The following is an 18,559-nucleotide window of genomic DNA, read 5'->3' as shown; positions in this document are numbered from 1 at the left end:
TTTCAGTATCTTTTATTCTTCTTTTCTGTTTAGTAATATGTATCTTCTGTTTTTAAAATGGGGGTCCTGGGGATTGAACCTATGACCTCATGCATGCTAAGTATACGCTCTACCACTGAGCTATACCCTCCCCCCTGAATTTCTTTCTTATTGAAGTATAGTTGGTTTGCAATGTTGTTAGTTTCTGGTATATAGCATACTGACTCAGTTATACATATATGTGTTCTTTTTCAGATTCATTTTCATTATAGGTTATTACAAGGTGTCGAATATAGTTCCCTGTGCTACACAGTAGGACCTTGTTGTTTATCTATCTTATATATCGTAGTTTGTATCTGCTAATCCCAAACTCCCAGTTTACCCCTGCTCCCCAATAATGTATATCTTCAAACAAAAATGTTTTATTAACCAGAATATTATCATTTCTGACCAGGTCAAGTAAGTTTTTAAACCAATGAAATCATCCATAAAGCATGTCAAACCCACCTTCACAATGGTGCTTTGAGCCTCCCAGACCTGTTGCTAAAGAAAATCCTGGCTCCCACCATCTTGTTTTGCTTCCTCTTTGCTCCCCATTCACCTGTCTCCATTTTCTTTTCCAGTCTCTGTGCTTGTGTTTTAGAGAACTTGATGCTGTGGGTGGCTGAGGTAGAAGACAGATAAAAGTCATTGCATTTGATAAAGCCAATGAATTTTGAGGCCAGGGTTTTAAGAGCATCATCAGCCAGATTTTGACATTTCCCCAGGCAATGATGAGTGCTGGAGTGGAAGGAACACTATGAGCCAGTCCTTCACTCTCTGGGAGACCCACCATTAGCTCCTTCTCTACATCTGTGAGTCTGTTTCTTTTCTGTTACACTTGCTAGTTTGTTGTATTTTTTTATTTTAGATTCCACATGTAAGTGATATCTTACCGTATTTGTCTTTCTATTTCTGACTTATTTCACTTAGCATAATGCCCTCCAAGTCCATCCAGCAGAAACTAATACTACATTTTAAATCAGTTGTCCTTCAGTTAAAAAGCAAACAAACAAAAAACCCATTTAACATATGGCAGAAGAACTGAACATTTTTCCAAAAGAGGAAATGCACATGGCCAACAGGAACATGAAAAGTTGCTCAACATCACTAACATCAGGGAAATGCAAATCAAAACCAATGAGACATCATCTCATACCTGTCAGAATGGCCATCATCAAAAATAACACAAGTAACAAATGTTGGCAAGGATGTGAAGAAAAGGGAACCCTTGTACACTGCTGGTGGGAATGCAAATTGATGCAGCCACCATGGAAAACAATATGAAGGTTTCTCAAAAACCTAACAATAGAACTACCATATGGCCAAGCAATTCCACTCCTGGGCATATATCTAAGAAAAACAAAGACATTAATTCAAAAAGATACATATGCCCCACTATTAACAGCAGCACTATTTATAATTGCCAAGACATGGAAGCATCCCAAGTGCACATCAACAGATGAATGGATAAAGAAGATGCAGCATATATATGCAATGGAGTACAACTCACCCACAAAAAAGGGTATTTTGCCATTTGTGGCCCTTCACTTTTTTTGCACTTTAAAAACCAGAATTTCATAACTAGCATAAACATTTCCATTTCATCAAAAACAACAAAATACCTAGAAATAAACTTAACTGAGGAGGTTACCTATACACTGAAAATGTAAAACATTAGTAAAGGAAATTGAAGATGATACAAAGAAATGGAAAGGTATCTTGTGCTCTTGGATTAATGGCCATACTACCCAAAGCAGACTACAGATCCAATGCAACCACTGTCAAAATACTCACAACATTCTTCACAGAACTAGAACAAATAATGTCAAAGTTTATATGGAACCATAAAAGACCCCAAATTGCCAAAGCAATCTTTTGTAGGTCTTTTTTTTTCTCTTTCTTCTTTTTGTTCTCTTTTCTTGTGGTCTGATGACTAGAGAAGGTCCTTAAACATTTGTTGTAAAGCTGGTTTGGTGGTGCTCAGTTCTTTCAGCTTTTGTTTATCTGTGAAGCTTTTGATTTCTCCATCAAATCTGAATGAGAGCCTTGCTGGATAGAGTATTCTTGGTTGTAAGTTTTTCACTTTGATCGCTTCAAATATATCGTGCCACTCCCTTCTGGCCTGTGAAGTTTCTGCTGAAAAATCAGCTGATAACCTTATGAGAGTTCCCTTGTATGTTATTTGTTGCTTTTCTCTGGTAATTTTAATATTTTCTCCTAATCCTTAATTTTTATCAATTTGATGACTATGTGCCTTGGTGTTTTCCTCTTTGGGTTGATCCTATGTGGAACTCTCTGCATTTCCTGGACTTGGGTGACTGTTTCCTTTCCCAAGTTGGGGAAATTTTCAGTGATTCTCTCTCCAAAAATTTCCTCAGGTCCTTTCTCTCTCTCTTCTCTTTCTGGGACCCCTGTAATGTGAATATTAGTGCACTTCGTGTTGTCCCAGAGTTCTCTTAAACTATCCTCATTTCTTGTCATTCTTTTTTCTGTTCTGCAGTAGTGATTTCCACTAATCTGTCTTCTAGCTCACTGATCTGTTCTTCTGCCCCCTTTAGTCTATTCTTGGTTCCTCCCAGTGTGTTACTCATTTCAGTGATTTTATTCTTCAACTCTGTTCGGGTATTCTTTATATTTTCCATCTCTTTGCTAAAAACTTCACTCTTTGCATCTATATTCCTCTTGAGTTCTCTGCGTATCTTTGCCATCATTCTAAATTCTCAGATAAATTGCTTATCTCCTCATCACTTACTTCTTCTGGGATTTTTATCTTGTACCGTAGCCTGGAAGATATTCCTCTGCCACCTCATGTTGTCTATCTTTCTGTTTGTATTTTTTGGTAGGTTAGTTACATTTCTTGACCTTGGAGAAATGACCCTCTGGGGGAAATGTCCTATGTGTCCCAACAGTACATTCCTCTCTTGTCACCCGAGGGCCAGGGTCCAGCTGGTCCCAGTGTAGAGTCTGGCCTGTGTTTGTGGATTCTTTCCACAGGCTTTGGGGTTGTTGTTTTCTTATTCCTGGTATCTGCCCCTGGTGGATGAGGCTGGACTAGAGGCTTATGTAAGTTTCCTGGAAGGAGGAGTCGGTGGCTTCCCACTGCTGAGTGAAACTTTGTCCTGGACCTTTAGCGGGTAGAGAGGTATTTGTGGCTCAGGAAGCCTGCTGATGGGTGGGGCTGTGTTCCCACCCTGTAAGTTGTTTGTCGTGAGGATTCCCTACAGGCTGTTGGGTGAGGCTAGGTCTTGGTGCTAATGATCCAATCAAGATATCAGCCTCCAGGGAAGCTCATGTAGATGAACACTCCTGGAATGTCTGCCACCAGCTTTCATGTCCCCTGGGTGAGCTGCAGCACCCTCTACCTCCCAGGAGAGCCTCCAAAACCAGTAGGCAGGTATGGCTTATGTTCCTATGAAATCACTGCCTCTGCCCCTGTACTTGGCACACGTGAGATTCTGTGTATGCTTACCAAGAGAATGAAGTCTCTGTTTCCCCCGGTCCTGCAGGGCTTCTGGAGTTAAGCCCCGCTGGCCCTCAAAACTACGTGTCCTGGGGTCTCCTCCTCCCAATGCTGGAACCCTGGCTGGGGAGCCTGACGTGGGGCTTGGAGCTCTCCCCCCTGTGGGAAGGCCTCTGTGAGTTAATTGTTCTTCAGCTTGTGGGTCGCCCACCCCTGGGGCTATGGAGCCCAATTGTTTCATGAGCACACCTCTCCTCCTATCCTGCTGTGGTTCCCCCTCTGTGTTTCCAGTTGAAGATGATCTTCTTTGTTAGCCTCCAGTCTTTTTTTTCCCGACGGCTATTTGTTTTTCATGACGGTGATTTTTTTTGTCTCAGAATGTCCCACTTTCAAGGTCTGGCTGATTGTGTTCTCGTAAGTAGATTCCAGCCAACCATTTTTTAAAATTGTTTGTTTCATTAAAAAATAATAGTAACATGTGCAAAGTGAAACAATTTTAGGACTTTAGAAAGATGTTAAATACAAAGTAAAATTCTCCACTTCCTTCTGCCCACCAGATCTTCGCCCTAAAAGTACACATTAGAAGTGCACCCTTCCAGAAAAATAAGTGCCTTTCCCTGCGTGTGTGGCTATGTATAGCCCTGCTTTCCCGTAATCTAGCTCCTCTTCAAGCTTAGACCCATTAACCGTGTTGTAGCAGTTCTTTTTCACCTTGCTTTCCAACTTAATTTATCTTAAAGGATGTGCCACAACAGTACATTCAGATAGTTTTTATTCTTTCAAATATCTGCATAGTTTTCCATTAGATGGATGCACCATGATTTAACCAGTTTTCTGCCAACTGACATTTAGATTATGTCCAGGTTTTCTATTACACATAATGTTACAATAAACATCCTTGAACATATACATGCTATTATTTTGTGAAATTGGTGGGCTAAAGGGTGTTTGCATTTAAAACTTGGGTAACTTTATGGCTCCGTCCTTTTTCAAGGTGCTCAGAGGGAGTTGGGTTGCAGTGCTAGACACGGAAGCCTTTCTGAGTGACATCCAACCGACCAAGATTGAAAGCCCAACTCTATACCCCATGTTTTTCAGCAAGATTACAGCAGCCTAGATTGAAAGTTGTTCCCGGGAGTTGGGGTGTGTATGTATGTATATATTATATATATGTATATATATTTATATATGTGTGTGTATACATATGAATATATATATATTTTATATATATATATATTATATATATATAATGCTAAGTCCAAGAACTTTCACAGACCACATTGCATTTTTGGGAAATGGGTACAAGAATTGGCCGAAGTATCTTTTCTCTGTATTGCTATAAGAGCTGGAGGATGAACCTTCTTGAAACATGAGTACTGAAACAATGAAATGGGACTGCATTCGTGGAAGGGTTGCCGAGGAGAGCCTGGGGCAAGGGGCGGGGTGCTATAATTACTGAGGACAGTGCCTTTTCTTATGTGGGTGTGTACATTTCTGACCCCCAGCCAGGACAGAGGGATCACTCACCCGCCAGAACTAGACCTTGCTAAGGGTCAACAGTGCTCTCCCTGAAGGCAGCCAGGCAGCCCTTAGAGAGAAGGCCCAAGAAATACATTTCTGTGATCTTATTAACTCATCTCCACATAAAGACATAATTTTTTAAGTCCCTCAGGGTGTTGTCACACCTTTTCAAGTCAGTAAAATGATATAAAGAGCACTATTTATCTGCATCCTAGCATAATGTGCTTTAAGGTATACTGTTAAGGGAAAAGCAAGATGAATTAAAGCATGTATAGTACGATGCAGTTTATCTAAGAAAATATATGCCGTGCTTATTTTTTTTTTTAAATAAGTGCAATAAGGCAAGAGAAAAGACATAAAGATTGGAAAGGAAGAAATAAAACTATCTGCATCACATGATTGTGCACAAGGACATTTAGTCCTTTGGCTAAAGGAAATAAGCTGCTAGAACTAATAAGTAAATATAGTCACGTCAGAAAACAAAGGGCCAATATACCAAAACAGCAAAAGGCCAATAAGCATATGAAATGGTACTGAAGATCATTCGTCATTAAGAAAATATAAATTAAAATTACAATAAGAAGATACTTCCCACCCATCAGAATGGCTAAAATTATAAAGACCAAGTTGAATACCAAGTACTGGCAAAGATGAGGCTCAACAGGAACTTTTATGCACCTCTGGTTGGAATATAAAATGGTATAACCATTTTGGGAAATTGATAGTTTCTAGTAAACTTAAATACATACCTTCCTTGTAGCTGGCAGTGTGCTCGTAAATGTTTAGCTGTTGGCTTTGGGGGTGGAGGAGAAGGAAGTCTTGATCTATAGAATTTGCCTATTTCCGTGGGATAAATCTTCCCCCCATGGCTGATTTCAAGCTGCAATGGGAAGTCACTGAAAGTAAGAGTGGCGAAGAAATGGGCACAGCCGGCCCCAAGCTGCACAAGCTGGCTCCACCACCGCCTGTGCCCCCGCCGTTCCACTTCCAAGCACACACCCAGGGAAGTGAATGCACATAGCCACGGAAAGATGACTTACATGAGACACTTCTTTGCAGCTTTATTCTTAATAGACAATAACTAGAAACAATCCAGAAGTCTACCAACAGATGAAAGGAGAAACAACTTGTAAGTACTATTCAGCAATAGCAAATAATGAACCGCTAGGACCCCAGCATGGAGAACTCTCAAACACTCATTGAGCCAAGTACAGAAGAGTACACCCTGCACGGTTAGTTCTCTTTACGTAAAAGTCAAGGATGAACAAAATGTCTCTGGTGTAGACATCAGAATAGTAGCGATTTCTGGGGTAGGCGTTGCCTCTTGGAGTCGGGACAAGGTAACTTTCCAGGGCGATGGAAATACATCTCCTGATCTGCTTAGATGAGTGTGTATATTTGTCAAAATTCGTCAAGCTGTACACTTAACAAGTAAAGTCACCTCAGTGAAGTCCTTATTGACATTAAAGAACAAAGACGGTGATTTTTGCCTCATTTATTAAAACCAATAGAAGAATAAATCATGGGTTTTTTTAATGGCTATCTGTAGAGAGATGGTGGAGACTAGGAAGGGGTAGGGTTAAAAGCTAGACTCTGAGTATACCTTGTTTTGTAGGTTTGATTTTGGACTCATGGGAATAATTTATATTAAAAAGTGTAGACTAAATTAAATCAAATGGAAAAAAAATACAATTTCCTAAAATCGTAATCAAGATAATGTTTCTAACTGTATACTGAGTTGGTGGCCAACCGCACAGGGAGGAATTATTTCAAGAGATTAACAGAGTAAGTTGCAGTACATCCTAGTGGGAGAAATCGTAAGGCAATAAAAGCTCCAAAAAGTCTTAAACTTTTCAATATTCCTATTAGTAATAGTATTTATATTATTCTTCTGAAATTCTTAGCTATATATAAAACAAGCAAATAAGTAATTAATAGAAACCAAGAATTTCACTGTAAGAGACAGATGCAAATACAGAATTTAAAAATTTAGTAATCATTTTATAATCTTAAACTGAATAGAAAATATTAGTGTGAACTGTTGATACCTTTTCTTGTTTTGAAATTCTGTTTCCTAGTTCTGTCCACTAAAAAGGCTTAGAAACAATGACAGATCAAACAGAATGTGTTCCCCTAGTGGTGTTTTATAGTCTCTTTAATACTATTTCACCTCCACTAAATGGAACCAGGGCTTCTTGGGGAAAAGGATGGTTCTGGTTTGAGACAGGAAATGCATGTGATCAGCCTGGAACATCACAACATACCTGAAATTCCTAGAGTCCCACTGAAAGTACTCAGAAGTCAACTTGTCAAGGCTCCCACTGGCCCCGAATGGGACAATTTACACATGAACAAGAATAACTGGAAAGGATCGAAACACATGAATCATGTTGAAAATTCACAAGTTCATAAATGATGCTCAAGGGAAAAAAAAAAAAAACACCATTGGATGATGCTAGGAGGCCAACCCATTGTTCTGAAAACAGGCAAGTAAACAGAAAGAATCTACCTGTGCCATATGAATTGAACTTCAGAGTAGCCAAACCACAGAGGAGGGCAGGCTGCTTTTTACAGAAGTATTCCAGCCAGTGATTAAGAAGGAATGTCACTTATTTGACAGGCCCTGAAATAAATGATGGTTCTAGGTGAAGGTGATAATAGTAGTTCCTAAGATGGCCATAACAAAGTACCGCAGACTGGGAGCTTAAAGAAGAAATTTAACGTCCCACAGTCCTGGAGTCTAGAGTCTGAAGTCACGGTGCTGGCAGGGCCTGCTCCCCCGGGACTCCAGAAGGGGTCCTCCCTTTCCTCTTCTAGCTTCTGGTGTTTGTCAGCAAACTGTGGCATTCCTAGGCTTGTAGGAGTAACACTCCAGCTTCTGCCTCTGTGGTCACATGACCGTCTTCTCCCTGAGTCTGTCATCGCCAAATGTTCCTCTTGTAAGGGCTGGATTAGGTAATCATTTAACTTGATTACCTCCATGGGCAGGGGGGTTAGGACCTCAGCATACCTTTTGGGACACAATTAATTACAATCATCCAGGGCAGCTAGTATCACAGGAAGACACATTATTGCCAAAGAATTAGACCCAAATCGAACCAGGTCTCGCTCTAACTACCAATTTACAGGACACAGAAGGGACTGGAGAGCTTGCTATAAAATACCACAGGTAGGTCAGCAAAGTCCAAAGTGTGGGGACTTCTACAGGACACGTGATTTGGTTTCCTCAGCAAATAAATTGCAAGGGAAAACCAGAGAAACCTGTGAATTAAAATGAACATAACAGACGCAGCAACGAAATGCAACGTAGAGCTCTCACTTGGAAATCTGAACACTGACTAGGTATTTAATGGCATAGAGGGGTTGTTGACAAGGTTTAAAAACATAATGGTGTGGCGGTACTGTCTGAAAAAGAGAGAGTTCTTAACTGAGGAGAATACATACCCTCAGAGAAAATGACATATGTTTGGAAGGAGGGTGGAGGGTGGGTTAGGCATGAAACAGGATTAGCCGTGTTCATTAAGGAAGCTTGGTGCTGGGTGCATGGGAGTTCATTATACTATCTATATGCTAAATTTTTCCAGAATATAAAATTATAAAAATAAAATGCAGTGCGTTAATTCAGTGCTTCTCAGCTTCAGGAAGTGTCAGAATCTGCCTTCTGAAGATTCTCCCGTCCCCAGACTCACTGAGACTTACTGTTCAATACGCTTTTCCAGGATATTGAGTTTCTCTTTTCAGAATCATCCACCGCAGCTTGATTGATGACGGAGAAGTTTTGTTTGTTGGAAGCTCTGGTCTAGCTGACAGGAATATTTTTCATTAGGCAAGAAGGAATTTTTAAAAATTCCTCTTATTACAGAAGGACCATGTACATACACAAGGTGAAAAAGAAAATCTTAAAAGAGCCAAAAAGTAAGATCACGCTTCCCAGAGCCTCCACTGTGCCAAGTTTCTTGTGAATCACTCCGCAGGTTTTTTCTAAGCATATACAAAAATGAACTGCGATTTGGACCTTATTGCAAATACTGTCTGCAACTTGTCTTTTTTTTTCCACCCCACAGTCTATCTTAGAGACCCTTCCGTAGCAGCAAATACAGATCCTCTTCTTTTTTTATTCCACTGTGTGAAAATACCGTTACTTATTTCGGCCCCCAATTGGCAATCGTTTTCCCCCAGTTATTTCCTCTTACAGATAATGTTGCAATGCACCTTCTTGTACACACAGAGAAAAGGAATTTTGTTGAAAAGCTGCATTTCTTAAGGAAACTCCTCCTTCATTCTTTTAGCTTGGGGCAGGACACTCCCTGTGGTATGAAGCAATCACGCGGCAAACCTCCAGGCCCCGACCGTAGCACCTTGCGGCTCCCCAGCCACTGGGAGGGCAGGAGCGTGCCTGGCTTCCAAGGCGTGGGGACGCTGAAGGCGGACAGCTGCCCCGGCCCGGCGGGACGGGTGCCCCCCGCACCTCGTGCGTGACGCGCCAGCCGGGGAGAGGCGAAGCGTTGGCATCAAGCCACCAGGGTAAGTGTGCTGGTTTTCAAGGAGCCTGGGGCTGAGGCACGTTAAACGTGCCTAGATTCACCGGGATGCAACTGTTCCGTTGGTGCGATGTTTAAAGTTACGACAGTAAACTGCTGACATGGCCAGCGCCTCTGATGGCCAAGAGTGGTCAGTGCTCAGTGTCTCCTCTGTGAAAGGCGGCGTGCTGAGCGGGCAAGCAAAGTAAGATTTCATTTCAGTTCATCCTTTGAAAACAAAAAGCAACAAACAACCTATGGTTTGTGTTTAATCCTCTGGAAGTCCTCTGTGTCACTGAGGCTTTTCTTCCCTGCCCTGTGGGACTTTACGTGACATCTCTTGCCAGAAATCGGAATTTCCTGGCAAGGAAGAGAGGCAATTTGACCAGCTTGGACACAGACAAATACATTTCACTTCAACAAAGCTTTTCAGGTGTCACTGAAGATGTGTGAGAAACCACAGAGCGGGCTCGAGAAAAGGCCCTTTTAAAACGTACTCTCCGGGTGGTGGCTTTAGTAGAGCTCCTGCAACCTGATCTCAGATCAGATAAGTTCAGGACATGGCTTCCCTGAGGAGAGCTTTACTGACCACGGGGAAGGGCTTGGGAGGTGGTCAACGTCTCAGCCCAGGCAGGGGGGCTTCCTTTCCACGTTGGACAATAAGGGTCAGGGCTCAGAGCAAAATGCGTGCGGCTTGATTTGTTTCTTCTCTTTAAAAAAAAAGTGCTCACGGTGCCTGAAAAGCTGATAAGGGCTTATTTACAATCTCTTGCTGACGAGTGTATTTTGGAGCTGTTCCTTACTGCTCTTACGTGCCTTTGTGAAATCCAGCCCGTCCGCAGTTCCTCAAAGACAAGCACATGCTTACTGCGAAGGGATCGATAAGGCTTTTGCTCATGTGACAAGTCTGCTGGTTCCATAATGCCATTTGGCTTCAGAGCAGACAGAGGACACTAGGAAAGTGTTGCACTGGTGGAACTTGGGGTGGAGATTCAAGTGAGGAGTGGGGTGACGGGTTGTGGGGAAAGGGCTGAACGTTGGGAAAGGGTGGAGGGCCTGTGAGTTCCCCAGAGGAAACGCAGAATGAGCTGCTAGAAGTAGAGGTCTGTGTAAAAACATCTCTTAAAGCATTAACATCAAGGAGAAAGAAGAAAGGAGGAAAAGCGCTAATAAAGGTGTGGTGCTGGGATGGAGGCGGACGCCTACGGCATGCTGGTGAGCCTGGGCACAGGGCTCTGCGCACCATCCACGCTGGTTCTCGGGCCCGAGGGGCAGAGGCTGTAGTGAGCAAACCCAGGGGAGACCAGTCTCCAGGTTTCATGGGTCCATGGAAAGACATCTGTCCAGAGACCAAGTGGATTAGGTCCTATCTGAGAAGGACCCTGATTCTCCAGGCGTTCATCCAGGGAAGCTTTCTGTTTGCTGCCCCCCAGCCCACTCCCCACAGGGGTGTCCCGTTTCCCATCACCTGTCCAGTCTCCCCGAACAGCTTTTACATTCTGAGCTAGTTCAGTTCCATAGAGAAGCTTTTTTGTTAAGCATTCATTAGTGTGGAAGATTTTTTTTCACCCTATGAGATTCTTTCAAGACTTTTGACATTGACAAGAGCCTCAGGGATCAGGTGTGATCGATTGTGACCTTCAGCTGCCTGAAGACCTGCAACGCCATCCCTGTGACTGCAGATTCAAATGCAGGGATTTTTTCAGTCCCTGAGAGGAGACATTAGAAAGGGGTATAGTGTCCTCCCTTCCTGCCTTTGGGGTCTGTTCTCCCACGTAAATTGTTGCTTCTAGTCAATCTTGATTCTAATTTCTCTAAACAGATCAACTTCCTACAGAGGCAGAATAACAGGGGGCCTGGTTCAGGAGTCAGGAGACCTGGGTTCAGCGTTGCTTCCACCGCGGATTACCCCACATGCCCTGTGGCACATCCTTCAGTATTTTCCCTTAAGTAAAAATGAAGGCTTTAAATCGAGATGCACAAAGATTTCAACAACCTGAAAGAAGGGCTGAAACCGATGATGTTAACCTGAGAACAACCAGTTGCAGACATGAACTCCAGGGAAGAGCCAGCATCCCTGTTCCTACAGAAAAGGTCCTGTTGCTTCTGAAGGTGAGCCCGGGGTGAGCTGTGGCTGCTGGTGGAGCTGAATCCCAGACAGCATCTGGAGAGGCTCGGCTCCCAGAGGAAGGTTGGAGTCCTGTGCTCTGCTCTGGCCGCGGCACCTCCTGCCTCCAGGCTCACGTCTGCCTCCACTACTCCCTCCCACTTAGCAATCAGAGTGGTTGCTCCTAAAAGCTAAGTTTGTGTCACTCTCCTGCTTACAAGCCTTCCATAGCTCCCTGTTGCCCTCAGGAGAGTGACATACAGTGTCCTTCATGATCTGACCCCTGCGGACCTCTCAAGCCTGTCTGATCTGTTATCCTCCCCTGACCCACGACCCTGACTCTTGTAGTTCCAAACCACAGGTGGTTCCCAGAACTTCTCCCCACTCTCTGCCCTCTGGAGTGCAGTTCCCAAGACACACACGCACACACACATACACACACACACCCCTGGACGCATCCCCTGGACGTTCAGAGCCCCCTGGGCTGGCCTCTGTCACAGCACCTCCCACACCGTGCTGCAATTGCTTGAGAATACCCTCCCCGCCTCAGGATGTGAGCCCCTCAAGGCAGAGACTAAGCTTTTTCTGTGCATTCTCAGCGTCTACTTACTGTCTCCCTGGAAGGAACTCAGTAAATGTCTGTAGAATCAATGGAAGGCCAGCGGAACAACTGACAAAAACCCAAGTGCATTCCGAGAAGGGTGGGGAAATAAGGCTGAATGAGAACTGAAGGAGCTGAGCCTGGAAGAGCGTGTCGGGAGAGGCCTGACCGCTCCCCGTCCTGTCAAGGGCTGCCGTGGGCAGTGGGGTGTGATCTGCTCCGGCCTCTCCAGGGAGCGGAGTTAGACTCTGGCGGGAGGGAGGCGGATGTGGTGCGGCGTAAGAAGCAGCGTCGGAGAACACTGTCACCTGCCGGTGTGGGTACCGTGGGCAGGAGAAGGGGGCCTTGCAGACCAGGGTTGGCTTCCTGGTGCTCTAATGAGCTCCCTGGCCCTGTAGGCCCCCGCATTGTCTTGGGAGTGTGGTTAGAAGGATGTGCTGGTGAGGCATTCACCCCAGAAACACTGAAGGTCCTACAGAACACAGCTTCTAAGATCTGCACGCTCCCCAAGTTCTCCAAGTGTGTGATCCTCTCATCTGGCCACAACGCCACACACTTTGGAAACTGAACAGACATTCTGATCCCTGACTTCTGTTCCTTAGCAGCTTCAGCGTGCTTTCCCTGATCCAGATCCACCCATGCTGCCTGGTCCGCTCGTTAGTTCCACTGGGGAAGGAAGCAGGTACACGGAGAGGTTACATAACCCACCCTAGTTTTCGCAGGATGATAAAAGGCAGGATCTTAATAGGGAACAGAACTCCCACACCCAAGGCATTAAAAAGGATGGCTTTTCCAGGTCCCTGGTGGCTTCATGAGCCAAGTTGTCCTATGAAGTTTCGCGTTTCGTACCGTTTCCCCTTCGTTCAGTACCTGAAATTAAAGCACACAGCCGTGGCAGGGTGGCTGTGGGGGTGGGTCTGCAACTGGATTGCCTGTGTGACCTCAGATAAACCACTTACCTTTCTGTGACTAACTCGGTTTCCTCATCTATAAAATGGATATAATAGTAGGATTAACCCTACAGGGTTGTAAAGATACAGTGAGAATGCAGAACATGGATATATTAAGTACTTAATAAGCATTACCTTGTACAATTAGTACTGGATGAGGACAGTACTTGGGGGTGAAGACAGCTGATTTCTCACTCCATTGCTGAAGGTACAGGGCAGTGGTCTTCAGCTGTTCTCTGCTCGGCCTCGGAAGTTCCTCAGAGCTTCCGCTGGGAGCCTGGGCTGGGCGTAAGGGACCAGAGATGACAACCATCGGCAAAGAAGGAGCAAGTGGGGCTGTGAGCACCCAGGTGGGGCTCCTCTGCTGCTGCCTGTGGTCCTGAAACAATTTGTTGATTCTCTAGAAAAGTGAGGGTGCGCTGGGGTTTGCACCCACAGCCCAGTGTCCTCCCTCATTCCCTAATACAGGTCTTTCCACAGAATGGAGTTTGGATAAATTGTTGATAACCTTTTTGTTTCTTTTCTCTGAAGTCGGGTAACCGTACCCTCTGATGCATTCCAGGGATGCTGCCAGGTTACATGCCATCCTACGTGTATAGCACCTCCCCAGCCTGAGGGACACCATCAGAAAGGGGCAATGTAGTGGCAGCAAAGATATCTTTGACTCTGAGCTCCCTCTTGGTAGGGCCACTGGAACTCCAGGCCCACTGAAGTCACAGCTTTAACCTGACAGAGTCCCAGTGGCCTTCTGCCGTTTTTAGCAACCATTCAGGTCTTCTGGAGGCTGCAATCAGAGCCACACTCTGCTCTGTCCGGATGGCCTGCACCCATCATCAGTGGCATTGCTGGCGCTACCCCTCGCCTGGCAGTCCCCACCTGGGATGAGGCAGGCTCTCCCCCAGCAAGGTCACAGCTCTTCTGTTAGATGCCTCAGAGGGCTTTCTTGCTGTTTCAGCTTAGAATCTTCTTTACCAAAGACTTGGGATCAATTCCCAATGGAATCTGGGCCAAGAGACAGTTAAGGCACCTCCCAGTTTACCTTGCTCAGAAGCCTTTCTTTCTTTCTCATGAGCCTGGACGGTACAGTCTATTACTGTTCCAGGATGAAGTCCAGCCTCCACCAGGGCCCTCCCCAGAGAAGAGATGCGGGGTGCGCTGCTCCCTTCTCTTTTTTGGTGTCAGAGTTTAATCTGGCATCCCGCAGCTCAGCTGCATTCCCAACACCCTCATCAAACAGTTCTCCTGGTGGCCCTCGAGGTGGGCAGAACTCCTGAAAGGACCCTGCCCGCTGGGCTCCTCTGGGACCCCCAGTCCACAGATGCGGAAGTGCTGTGGGCTTTCTGCACCAGGGGAATTTTCCAAACCTGACAGAGTTACTACAAGGAAGGAATTCAAAATAAATTTCCTTTTCATAGATTCACAAAACAGAAAAAATCCTCAATGTTGATTTGGTGCATTCTGGCTCCAAGCAGGGTTAAACTCAGTAAGCGTCTAAACTTAAAAAGAAAGAGAGAAAAACACTTCGCAGATACTGATATGCTACAACGCCTCCTTGTAAGTTGGAGGCTCCCCTCGCCCGCCGCCACAGTGGCCACACCAGCTCCTTCGTGGTGCGACTCAAGCCCTTTGCCTGTTCGGTCCTTGAGGGGAATCAGAGGGAAGACAGCACCTGCCGCGGCCTTGGCTGTCTCCCATCACACACAGCGTAATTCTCTGCCTGAGTTCTTATCCAGCCGTCAGCCACACAGACACATTCACACATCGCCACACACATACTTAGTTCTGAACTGTAACCACCTGTGTCTGCCTTGGCTCTTGGACATGAAGGGGCAGCCCTGGGTATGCAATACCACAGACATATTTCCCCCAAGAGATGCTTGTGCAGCAACCCAGACATTCTCATGCTCTGCCTTTTAATTAGTTCAGGGAGCTGCAGCCTCATGGTGTGGCTGTGCTTGCCAGCTGTGCTTTTTGGGAAGCTATCTGGTCTGTGCTCGTCCCACCTCCTCCCTCAGTGTCAGGAAATTACAGAGCTGGCTCTTTGCTTGTCTTGGAAGTGTGTGCACTGACCTTACCCCACAGAGCCCCGGACACGCCAGGGCCTTTCTGAGCCAGTGCTTGGAGGCCCCTGGGGACCAGTGGGGTGACACTCAGATCTCAGGTCTTGCAGCCTGCTGTCTGTCCTCGAGCGGGGAGAGAGGACGGCCTTTGGGCTAAAAGGGATTGTTTTCATCTGTGACTGTTAAGGTCCCTTGGGGGACCTACTGCAGAGTGAGTGCCCCCGGGGGCCCAGAGGAGAGGTTTTATGACTCAAGGGAGACCTGCGTGTCTCCTGCGCAGGGCTCCATTCTGCGTGCTGCCAGACACCTTATCCCCATGAAAGGACAGGCCCCGAAGAGCCCTTCCGGCCTTCCTCCCTCCGCGCCGCCCTGTCTCCGCTCCCCCCACGGGTTCTGGAATGGCAGCAGCAGAATCCAAAGCTCTCTCTGCTGCTGGCTTTTTGGTGTCAACTTTTCTTCTTCACACAGTCCCCCGCTTCCTTTGTTTCTGCGTTCTCCTCCGGGTGACCAGATCTCACTCTCGGCTCTCTTTTAGCTTCACTGCTTTACCAAGCACGTCCCCCTCTTTCCCTAGGCAGGTGCTGGGGTTTTCTTCCTAGCCTCTCCCCTGGACACTTTTCAGCTTGTCCACACGGCCAGCCCCTCTCCCTGATTTGCTCGTGTGAACCGTGTAGGTTTCTACAGCACACTTCACAGCTGAAACCCACCAGGGTGCAATTTTCTTTCCTGGCTTAGCTCACCCTTTGGCATGGGTTCCTCTCCCAGTTTCCTTCTATCTGCACATCTGCTTTTTGGCGGCTGTTCGCATTGCCTCCTGCCTCACTCGGCTTTTGGGCAGGGCTTCCCTCCTTGGCACTTGGCTTCTCCAAGGGGCGCTTCTCTCTACAAACAGGGTCATTAATCACTGCCCTGCTGTTGACTCGGATGCTACAGTCTTGCAGGTAGCCACCTGCTCGCCAGTCACATTGATTGTCACTGATGGTGACCTCAGCCAGGCCTGAAGGGCGCCAGCCCCACAATGTCCCTGTCTCTAGACTAAGACCACAAATTAAGGGGCTCAGAGCTCCTTGACGAACGGTGTTTTCCACACCTGGAAGTATGTACTTTCGTAACCTCTAATTTCAGATCTGCCTAACTGAAATGTACTGGGTGTGATATTTATTTTTTTCAAAGTAACAGAGTAAATCAAACTTCATACGGATTTTTAAATTTTAATTTTATAAAGGAATTATGAATGCATTTACATGGTTTAAAACTCAGAAAGTGTAGACTCTTATACAGCGAAAATTCCTACTCCCAAGCTCCCCCTCCTCCTGCGCAGTTCCCACCCTGCGTGGGGGCACCGTTCTTGTGGATCCCTCTTAGTTCTTGATGGAGCTTGGTAGTCTGGCACCAGGTTCAAAACCAGTTGACTGCTTCGAAACCAGTGTTGTGCTAGCACATTAAACAGAAAAGGAGGCCTCTTCCTCCGTCATGTATTTGCCATTTGGGATCGAGGTGCCTGCCCCTCCCCTGCCGTGTGGCTGTAAATTCTGTCCTAAGGTCTTTCTCTTTCTCGGTCTCTACAACATAGCCTTTGTTGTGCTAGGAATTTTTATCTCAGCCATCTTTGTCTACGTGTCATTGTTTCAGTGTCTTGAAGATTAAAGCAGATTCCATTACTTGGGAGCTTAGTGAATTGGCCCCAGTTGATCAGATAAGCACCAGAAAACTTCCCTGGAAACCTCCACCAGATAGACTTAGAAAGATCCAGCACAGTCCATTTATCGCGACAGGATTACGGCTGATACCGTCAAAATGGAGACCGTGTGGTTATCTAAACAACTTGAGAGGGTTCTAAGGAGAGAGGAGTCGGGTGGCGTGTGGGCAGGCAGGCGCGCTCAGCCTCAGGCTGGTGCACCCTGAAGCCAGGACCTTCTCTGGGCAGAGCTCAGTGGCCCAGGCAGCAGAGTGACCAGCATTCCTATAGTCAGAAAGAAAAGTCCGGGCAGAGGAGTCTTTGGGGAGTTCTGGTTGCCCACCTCCTGGCACTCTTCCCCCCGGATCTGGCTGGAAAGGCATGTGGCAGCCTGGTCATTATCAGCACCACCTCTGAAACTGAGGAGGGTGGTCACCCTTCTACACACACACACGTGCACACACACAAACTTTGTCCCCAAACTACACTTCTCTGAAGTGCTTTTAATTCACTGACTCAGGTGGTCTAGACCAGTTTGGAGGGGTCCCCAGTGCTGTTCGATGGCTCCGCCGTGAAGCTAGAACCCCCTCCCCTGAATAAACTTTCCTTGTGTTTGACCTGCTGCCCCGTTTCCCTGTGAGCTGGCACCACGTTTGAAGATGCGCACTGGTGACCCCAGAGAGACAGCCCCAGGCGCCCCTAGACTCAGACTCACAAGGACAGGGGGTTGCTGAGGTCTCAGTGGGAGGCATTAACATTCAGTCATAAGCAGCCAAAACTGGCGTTCTTACATGGTGCGTATGATTTACGTAGTGATACAGTAAATATTTAATTAACAAGAAAATGTCCCTCCAAGCCATGCCCAGTGTCCTGTGGGTTACTGCACTTTGCATCAGGGGCAGATGAAGGGAAAGGAAGCACCTGCTTTGGGTAAACTGCCTGGTCTGAAGGAAACAATTACAACCTGTTTCCCCAGGAACAGCCCAGGAAGTCCGTTCTGGCCCATGCCTGGCAGGAAGCTCTCCAGCTTCTGAGCAGGGACAGCCATCCGGGGGGCTGCTTGGGCTCCGGGTGAGCTCTCGCTTGGTCAGGAGACCCCACACACATGCCACAGCCGGGAGGACACTTGCCCCAGGGGACTGTGGACGGGGCCTGGGGCTTGAGGCACAGAGAGGAGACTACAGAGTAAGGAATGAGTCTGCGGATAAAGAGGATGGATGAGGCCTGAGAGCTGCTGGGCGGGAGGTGCCTGCGGGACGTCTGGGCGGAGGGCCGGTGACGTCCACATGCGGGGGCCATCATCACATGAAATAAGGAGAAGAGATGGCACCCAGGAAGTGTGGGTGGGCTGAGACAGGGAGAGGCTAAGGATGGATGTCCACAGGTGAGTGGCCAGGACCTCTCTGGCCAGGGTGCAGCCGGGGCAGCAGTGATGCTCTGAGACTCAGGCGTTACGTCCCAGGGGTGAAGTCCTGACTACTGTGGATGGGCTGTTCTGGGTGGAGGGCAGGGCTGTGGTAGGTGAAACCTGCTGTGGCAAGCGGAGGACAGGTGCCTGTCTGAAGGATGGCCATCAGCTTTCACGTCCTAGTTGGTGATCTCAGCCCTCAGGCTGCCAGAGGTGGGTGGTGAGCAAGAGGA

At 46.6% G+C, this 18,559-nt stretch overlaps 1 protein-coding gene across 2 annotated transcripts in view; it reads left to right on the top strand.

Annotated features, from left to right (window-relative positions):
* The window catches only part of BCAR3 (BCAR3 adaptor protein, NSP family member), a 221,007-nt gene that overhangs the window by 23,338 nt on the left and 179,110 nt on the right, over positions 1-18,559 (top strand). The window contains exon 2 of one of the 2 annotated variants that reach the window (XM_032487113.1): positions 9,292-9,525. The exons of the other annotated variant lie outside the window; for it this stretch is intronic. The gene's annotated coding sequence lies outside the window, so the exon portion shown is untranslated. The remainder of the gene's footprint in view (positions 1-9,291; positions 9,526-18,559) is intronic. 2 annotated transcript variants of the gene reach the window in all.

The sequence above is a fragment of the Camelus ferus genome, chromosome 9 (genome assembly GCF_009834535.1).
Source record: "Camelus ferus isolate YT-003-E chromosome 9, BCGSAC_Cfer_1.0, whole genome shotgun sequence".
NCBI classification, from domain to species: Eukaryota; Metazoa; Chordata; class Mammalia; order Artiodactyla; family Camelidae; genus Camelus; species Camelus ferus.
This window is presented reverse-complemented; position numbering and strand designations above follow the sequence as displayed.